We start from the raw sequence: 6922 nt of genomic DNA on the forward strand, positions 1-6922 counted from the left end.
TATTTCAGAGTCGAGGGTAATGCATAGGCAGTTATTGTGTCAGGGTTGTTTGAGGTGAACAGAGCAGAGCAACTGCCACTCATCAGAATGGAGGACTCCATTCCAATGGCCTTGGCAACAGTAACTGAGGATTTTACACTTTCAAGCAGATAGGCTTAATTTTTATTTAAAATTAATTTAGTACTGGAAGAGTCCTATTTGTATATCAGTGAGTGGATATAGGGTGGTAGCCACTTCAGTTTTCTTAAGAAAGAAAAAGTTTTCTTAAGAAGAAAAGTCTTCTTTTTAAGAAGGAGACTGTAAGGCTTTTCTGGGTTCCAGATAAAGCAGTGGGCAGAAGATATTTAATTTCCTTAGCTTGATTACAGGGTAAAGCCGAGGAGCCGGGAGCACAGCCTAACCTCTCTCTGACTTTCAGCCATCAGCCATTACAGCCGATTTCCTGCCAGGCCCATCCTCCTCCGGGGTTAAAACCTATGCAAAAGGTGGAAGAGAAGGGGACGATTTTAATGTTAGAAGCATTAGAATATATCTATAATGTGCGCGTGTGCGTGTGCGTGTGTATACTCCAGGACAGGGATCTTCTATAACTCAGTAATTAATGAGAGAATTGGAAAAGGTGCTAGAGCTGATTAAAACATGAGGAGTCAGAGGCTGAAAATTTATGTGGAAAAAAGGAGAATTCAGCCAGGCAGTGGTAGTCCCCATATAAGTCCCCCATAAGCAAAGGGGACTTATGGCTGCAGGTGACACGGAGATTGGCTCTACATCGAACTTCATTGTAGGAAGAGTACCCGAACCACTCAGATGTAATCACAGGGGTCTCTAAAGAGGAAGAGGGTAGCAGAAGAGAGAGTTGGGACTGTGAATTTGGGACCACTGCCGGCTTTGAGGACAGAAAAACGAATCTAAGAACCAAGGGCTAAAGTGGACAATGACAACTGGAAAAGGCAGGGAGTAAATTCTCCTCTGGAGTACCCAGAAGGACATGGGGCCCTGCAGAAATCTTGGGCTTGGCTCGGCAAGCTCTGTGTAGAATTTCTTCTCTCCAACAGTAGTAATAAATACGTTGTTTGAAGCCACCGCGTTTGAGGCACGTTTTAATAGTAGAAACAGAATACTAAACCCAATAGAAAAGATGTAGTTACCTGCAACTTGGAGTTTAAATAGAACATCAGACAGAGGCCCAGACGTGGAGGCTCATTACAGTTCCTTGGACCTCAGTGTCCCACTGAATGTGTGCTTTTAAAAGTGGCGGTAGGTCTCATTCAGTAAGACTCCCGAATCAACCTGCTTTTGTACACCCTGAGGAGCTAACTTTTGCAGGCTGCTGATAGGAGGAGGAGTGTATTCCAGCGAGGTGAGTGACTCAGCACTAAGCAGAGATGCTCGGCCCAACACAGGGTTATTAATCACTGCTGGGGGTAGGAATGAGCAAACTGATGACTTGACAGTTCAGTAGAACTGCCCGCTCCACGTCCTCCCAGAAAACCGGGGAGAGCCAAGTCATCAATAACTCGGCGATCAATTCTTGCTCCCTCAGCCAGTTTCTAGGCAAAAGGAGTAACGGCCTGTTGTGAGACAACTGCTTCAGTTTGTGAGGTGTGTTCTTACCAAGCTTTTCTTACCTTCGATTAAAGTAAGCTGGGAAGCCCTTAGGAATTGATCCTGAGCTTGTGGGGGAGGCTTATCAAGTAGTAAGTAATTGCAGGCATTGAAAAATGAATTAAAAAAAAAAAAGCTCAAGCTAAAACTAAAAAAGAAAAAAAAAAGTATAGTTTTTGCCTCCTCTGGCATCTATACCTTGTCTTTATAGGGACATCTTGAATAATTCCATCCATTCCTCCTTGGTGGGTGAATGTCTCAAACTTTGTTGACTACGTATTAGGACAAGTGGCTGGCTTAGAAATTTCTTAGGAATAAATTTAATGCCGTGAGAATGAAGTTTGGATGGTCATATAAAAAGCACGGGGCAAGGGCATGCTGTATGAGCTGGTCTTTGCTGGGCTGGTTGAACGTGGGCTAACATGTAGGAGAAACCAGTTGGACAAGGAAATCAGTTTAGGGGGAGTCTGAGGGGAGACTAGGTCTCTTTGATGTTATTTGAACTCTTGAATCTACTTGTGTCTAAAGAAGGGGTCGTCTGTCTCTGCTTTGTATCAGTTGCTCTATCATTGAGCCTTTGATTTCTCCTATGTTGGTTTAGGTTTAATTTCTGTTACTGGATCTTTGTCCAAGTCATTTTCCTCCTGATCCATGGAGGACTGTACTGAATGGTTCTGTGTGTCGACTTGACACAGGCTGGAGTTACCACAGAGAAAGGAGCCTCCCTTGAGGAAATGCCTCTATGATATCCAGCTGTAAGACATTTTCTCAATTAGCAATCAAGGGTGGGAGGAACCATTGTGGGTGGTGCCATCCCTGGGCTGGTAGTCTTGGGTTCTATAAGAAAGCAAGCTGAGCATGGCAGGGGAAGCAAGCCAGTAAGTAGCATCCCTCCATGGCCTCTGCATCAGCTCCTGCTTCCTGACCTGCTTGAGTTCCAGTCATGACTTTCTTTGGTAATGAACAGCAATGTAGAAGTGTAAGCTGAATAAACCCTTTCCTCCCCAACTTGCTTCTTTGTCATGATGTTTTGTGAAGCAATAGAAACCCTGACTAAGACAGGGACATATTCCAAGGTGCTCAGGGGAGGCCTAGCACTGCAAGTATTAGTAGTATCTGATCCTATGTATGTTGTACTTCTTACCCTGTACATTTGTAACTGTAATTGAGTTTAATTTATATAGCAGGCATAGAAAAAAAAAAAAAAAAAAAGAGACTAAAATAGAAAAAACACCACCACAATAATATACCTCATGAGTGTGATCTCTCAAAACATCTTACTGCACAGTATCTGTATCTCTCTTGCCATGAGAATGATCCAAAGCTAGGCGAGGTGTGGTGGCCATGCCTATAGGTCCCAGCACTTGGCAAGCAAAGGCAGGTGGGTCTTTGTGAGTTCCAGGCTAGCCAGTGCTACAGAGTGAGAGCTTGGGGAGAAAGAGAGGTGGTTTGTGTGTGTGTGTGTGTGTGTGTGTGTGTGTGTGTGTGTGTGTGTGTGAGAGAGAGAGAGAGAGAGAGAGAGAGAGAGAGAGAGAGAGAGAGAGCTATGCCAGGAGATGAAATAAAGTAGATGCTATTAGGCTGTTACTGGCCTGACACTATGACAGGAGGATTCTCTGTGTTTTAATGTGAGATGATGGTCTGGGATGAAGATGACGTCACTGGGGAGGTCACGTGAGCCACAACCTGAACGGGACAAAGGAGAGTGGGTGCCTGTTGGAACAGTACGCTGAGAAGAGGGTTCAGCGTGTGCAAAGGCCCTGGGGTAGGACACAGCGATGCGTTAGAGATCTTCGACCCCCCACCAGAGGAGCTGGAACGCAAAGTGTGGGGGCTGGCCCGGCTGATGTGGCAGTCCTCCAGCGTGGTTTTCCACATGGGCGGCCGGCATCAGCACTGCCTCTGGCATCCCCGACTTCAGAAGCCCCCATGGCGTGTGGACCATGGAGGAGCGTAGCCTGACCTCCAAGTTTGACACCACCTTCGAGAATGCCTGGCCCTCGAAGACCCACATGGCCCTAGTTCAGCTGGAAGGCATGGGCTTCCTCAGCTTCCTGGTCAGCCAGAATGTAGACGGTCTGCACATGCGCTCGGGCTGTCCTAGGGACAAGCTGACAGAGCTGCACGGAAATGTGTTGGTAGAGGAATGTCCCAAGAGTAAGACTCAGTACGTGAGAGACACGGTTGTGGGTACCATGGGCCTCAAGGCCACAGGCCGACTCTACATAGTGGCCAAGTCGAGGGGACTTCGGGCCTGTAGAGGGGAACTGAGGGACACCATTCTGGACTGGGAGGATGCACTGCCTGATGCTAGCTGACAAGGTCAGCAGGACCGCAGCCCTGTCTGTCACCCTGGGTACCTCGCTGCAGATACACCCCAGCGGGAACCTGCCCCTTGCCACTAAGCGCCGTGGAGGCCATCTGGTCATTGTCAATCTTCAACCCACAAAACATGACCGCCAGGCTGATCTGCGCAACGACGGCTACGTGGATGAGGTAATGTGCAGGCTCATGAAGCATCTGGGGCTGGAAATTCCTACCTGGGACAGACCCTGTGTGCTAGAGAAAGCCCCGCCACCTCTGCCACACCCAGTAGCACCCAAGGCCGAGCCCACTGTGCATCTCAGTGGTTCAGTACATGCTTCGTGTAAGCCCAAGCCCAACAGCCCTATATCCCACAGGCCCCCCAAAAGAGTGAAGACCGTGGCTGGGGGCCAGCTGACCCGAGTGTGTGGGCGGGAGGAGTACTTGAAGGAACCATACATGTTGGGTGTTTTGTTCGTTTGTTTTTTATATCCTGGGGACTGAGCCCAGGTTTGCATATCGCACACGCTGGCCTCTTTTCAGATTTTTCTTTGAGACCAGGGCTCCCTAAGTCACTCAGGCTGGCCTGGAACTCACTGCTGTAGCCCAGGCTGGCCTGGAGCTAGCCCTGCCTGCCTCAGCCTCCACTGTAGCAGGGATGGTGGGTAGGCACACCACGTCCAGCACAGCTCCTTCCTTCCTAGCCTCACTGTGTCCCTTGTCCAGGTCCTTCAGGGGAATCTCAGGGTACAGGGAGTCCCTCACGTGTGGAAGAGGCTGTGTCCCAGAGATCCATGTGCCTTTCCACCAATCACACCCCACTTGTGACTCAGCCCCACTTGTGACTCAGGATGTGCCCGGAGCGGCAGCCACACACTCCACACACCACTGCTGCCCCCTGCACGCACCCCCGGACCCTGACACAGAGCCACCAAGGGCCCACCTATGCATAGGAGAGAAAGGGGCCCACCAGGCACCCATCTGTGCTAAGGGCCCCAGGCTTCCAGAAGCTCCCAATGCAATAAATACAAAATTCCTTTCATTCTTTTAAATAATAAAAAAATAAAGTGCGATGACACAAAGCTTGTCACGTCACTCCAAACAGAGTACAATTTAAGTGAAAAACCTCCCCCTGGAGGTTTTCTTTTCCTTTTTAAAAACAAAATCACGCATAGCCCAGGCTGGTCTTAAACTCACCGTATAGCCGAGGATGACCTTATTAAATTCCTCATCCTGCCTGTCTCTCAAGAACAGGGATTACAGATGTGCACCACCACACCCAGATTCTTCTGGAGTTTCCAGTTTTTTTTTTTTCTACATGGTTGGCTACAGATTGACTTGCAGGTTCACTGAGTGAAACCTCAGATGAGGGGGACATTACTGTATTGGTAATCAGGAGAGTTCCAAGCCCATACGGTGTATTTAAAAAGATGTCTTGGACCGTCAAGATGGCTCGACGGTAAAGGCACTTGCTGCTGAGCCTGACGACTGGTATGGGTCTGGGGCTACTCAGAGACTCACCATGGCCATGAATAAGTTTTTAATAAGAAGAAGCTTATTATTTTGGTACTGGCACTTGAACCCAGCAACGAGGTTGCTCCTGAGAGCACTCCCAAGATGCAGCACCTAGCCATATCAGCTCAGGGTTTATAAAAGCAAACCCTGCTTGATTCTATGTATTTTGACTAGGTGTAGGCAGGGTCTTATTTTAACACACATGTCTTGCCGTTGTCTAACTCATCTTTGATTTTTTTTTATTACAAAATCAAAAATATCTGCTACTCACATGACCTGTTATCTTGCCAGAACAGAATATTTTCCGAGCTCAGTCAATTTAAGAATAGTCTTCACTATCTAGGAAAAACAGGAAATGGGCTGACCGGGAAGGCCTGTACACCCTGAGAAATCTATATTAGTGTGTGTGTGTGTGTGTGTGTGCGTGCGTGTGCGTGTGTGTGCTGCAATCACATTTTATTAATGGGTTAGGGCAGGCATGACATGGCGTAGGTACGGAGGTCCGAGGACAACTTTCCAGAGTTGGTGATCTCCTACCGTGTGAATTCTGAGTTCATACTCAGTTGGGCAATGATTAATATTACACTTAAGGTTTTAATTACTGTGCTTATGGTGTGTACAAGTTGTCCTCTGACATCTACACACATGCCATTGCCTGCCTGCTCTAACCTGTAAATAAAATGTGCTTAAAGTAATTTTTGAAGTTGGAAAGCAGAGAAGAAAAGAGAAAGAGAGAACTATCGGGGGAAAGATGCAAACATTCTCTCGGCAGAATCTTTGCTTTAGTGCCTTAGCAGAGCAGCTGCAGCTCCAACTGTGGACTCAGTGTATTTTCTACTGTCCCTAAATGGCCTGGAACTGTATTCACTGAATTACTGAAACTGAAATGACATCAGGTCATATGGTTTTGTTGGAAACCTGAGGAAAGACTTAGAAACAGATATCACTTGCCTTTGAGATTTCTATATTCTAGAAGAGAAAGGAAAACAAGGAGAAAATCTAGCTATTATCAAGAGTAGGAAGACTGAAGGTCTAACTTTAGTATAAATCAGGTGCCCTGTTATCTACTTATGTATAGTTACTTATAGTCAAGAAATTCAGGAATACAGAATCGGCAGAAGGAAATCAAATTCAGCTACTAAAATGAAAAAGATCACTGACTGACTCAAAGTCAGCAACACTAAGTCTTAGAATGAAACTCATCTTGCTGATAAAATGATTTAGAATTTCCAGGCTTCTAGAACTGTGAGGGGAAAAGAAGTTGTGTTGTTTAAAGTGCTCAATCTGTTGTGTTTATTTTGAAAGTGAACCAAGATACACGTGTGCATGCACACACACACATACACACACACACAAAACACTCATACATGTAGGAGAGGCAGGTTAGACAAATAATCAAAAAGAAATACTAGACAATGATAAATATTATAAAATAGGGGACAAATTATACACCAGCAATGCAGAGAAGATAACATGTTAGCTGGGCTGACAGGGATAG

The 6922-nt window shown here is 46.4% G+C and overlaps 1 long non-coding RNA gene and 1 pseudogene across 1 annotated transcript in view; one reads left to right on the forward strand and one right to left on the reverse strand.

The window, feature by feature from the left end:
• The window catches only part of LOC143442976 (uncharacterized), a 31016-nt gene extending 29718 nt beyond the window's left edge, over positions 1-1298 (reverse strand). The window contains exon 1 of the long non-coding RNA XR_013111605.1: positions 1149-1298. This is a non-coding gene — a long non-coding RNA (uncharacterized LOC143442976). The remainder of the gene's footprint in view (positions 1-1148) is intronic.
• Positions 1299-3261: 1963 nt separating this feature from the next.
• On the forward strand, positions 3262-4836 carry LOC117712408 (NAD-dependent protein deacylase sirtuin-6 pseudogene; annotated as a pseudogene).
• The last annotated feature ends 2086 nt before the right edge of the window (positions 4837-6922 follow it).

This window comes from Arvicanthis niloticus, chromosome 7 (genome assembly GCF_011762505.2).
Source record: "Arvicanthis niloticus isolate mArvNil1 chromosome 7, mArvNil1.pat.X, whole genome shotgun sequence".
Classification (NCBI taxonomy): domain Eukaryota; kingdom Metazoa; phylum Chordata; class Mammalia; order Rodentia; family Muridae; genus Arvicanthis; species Arvicanthis niloticus.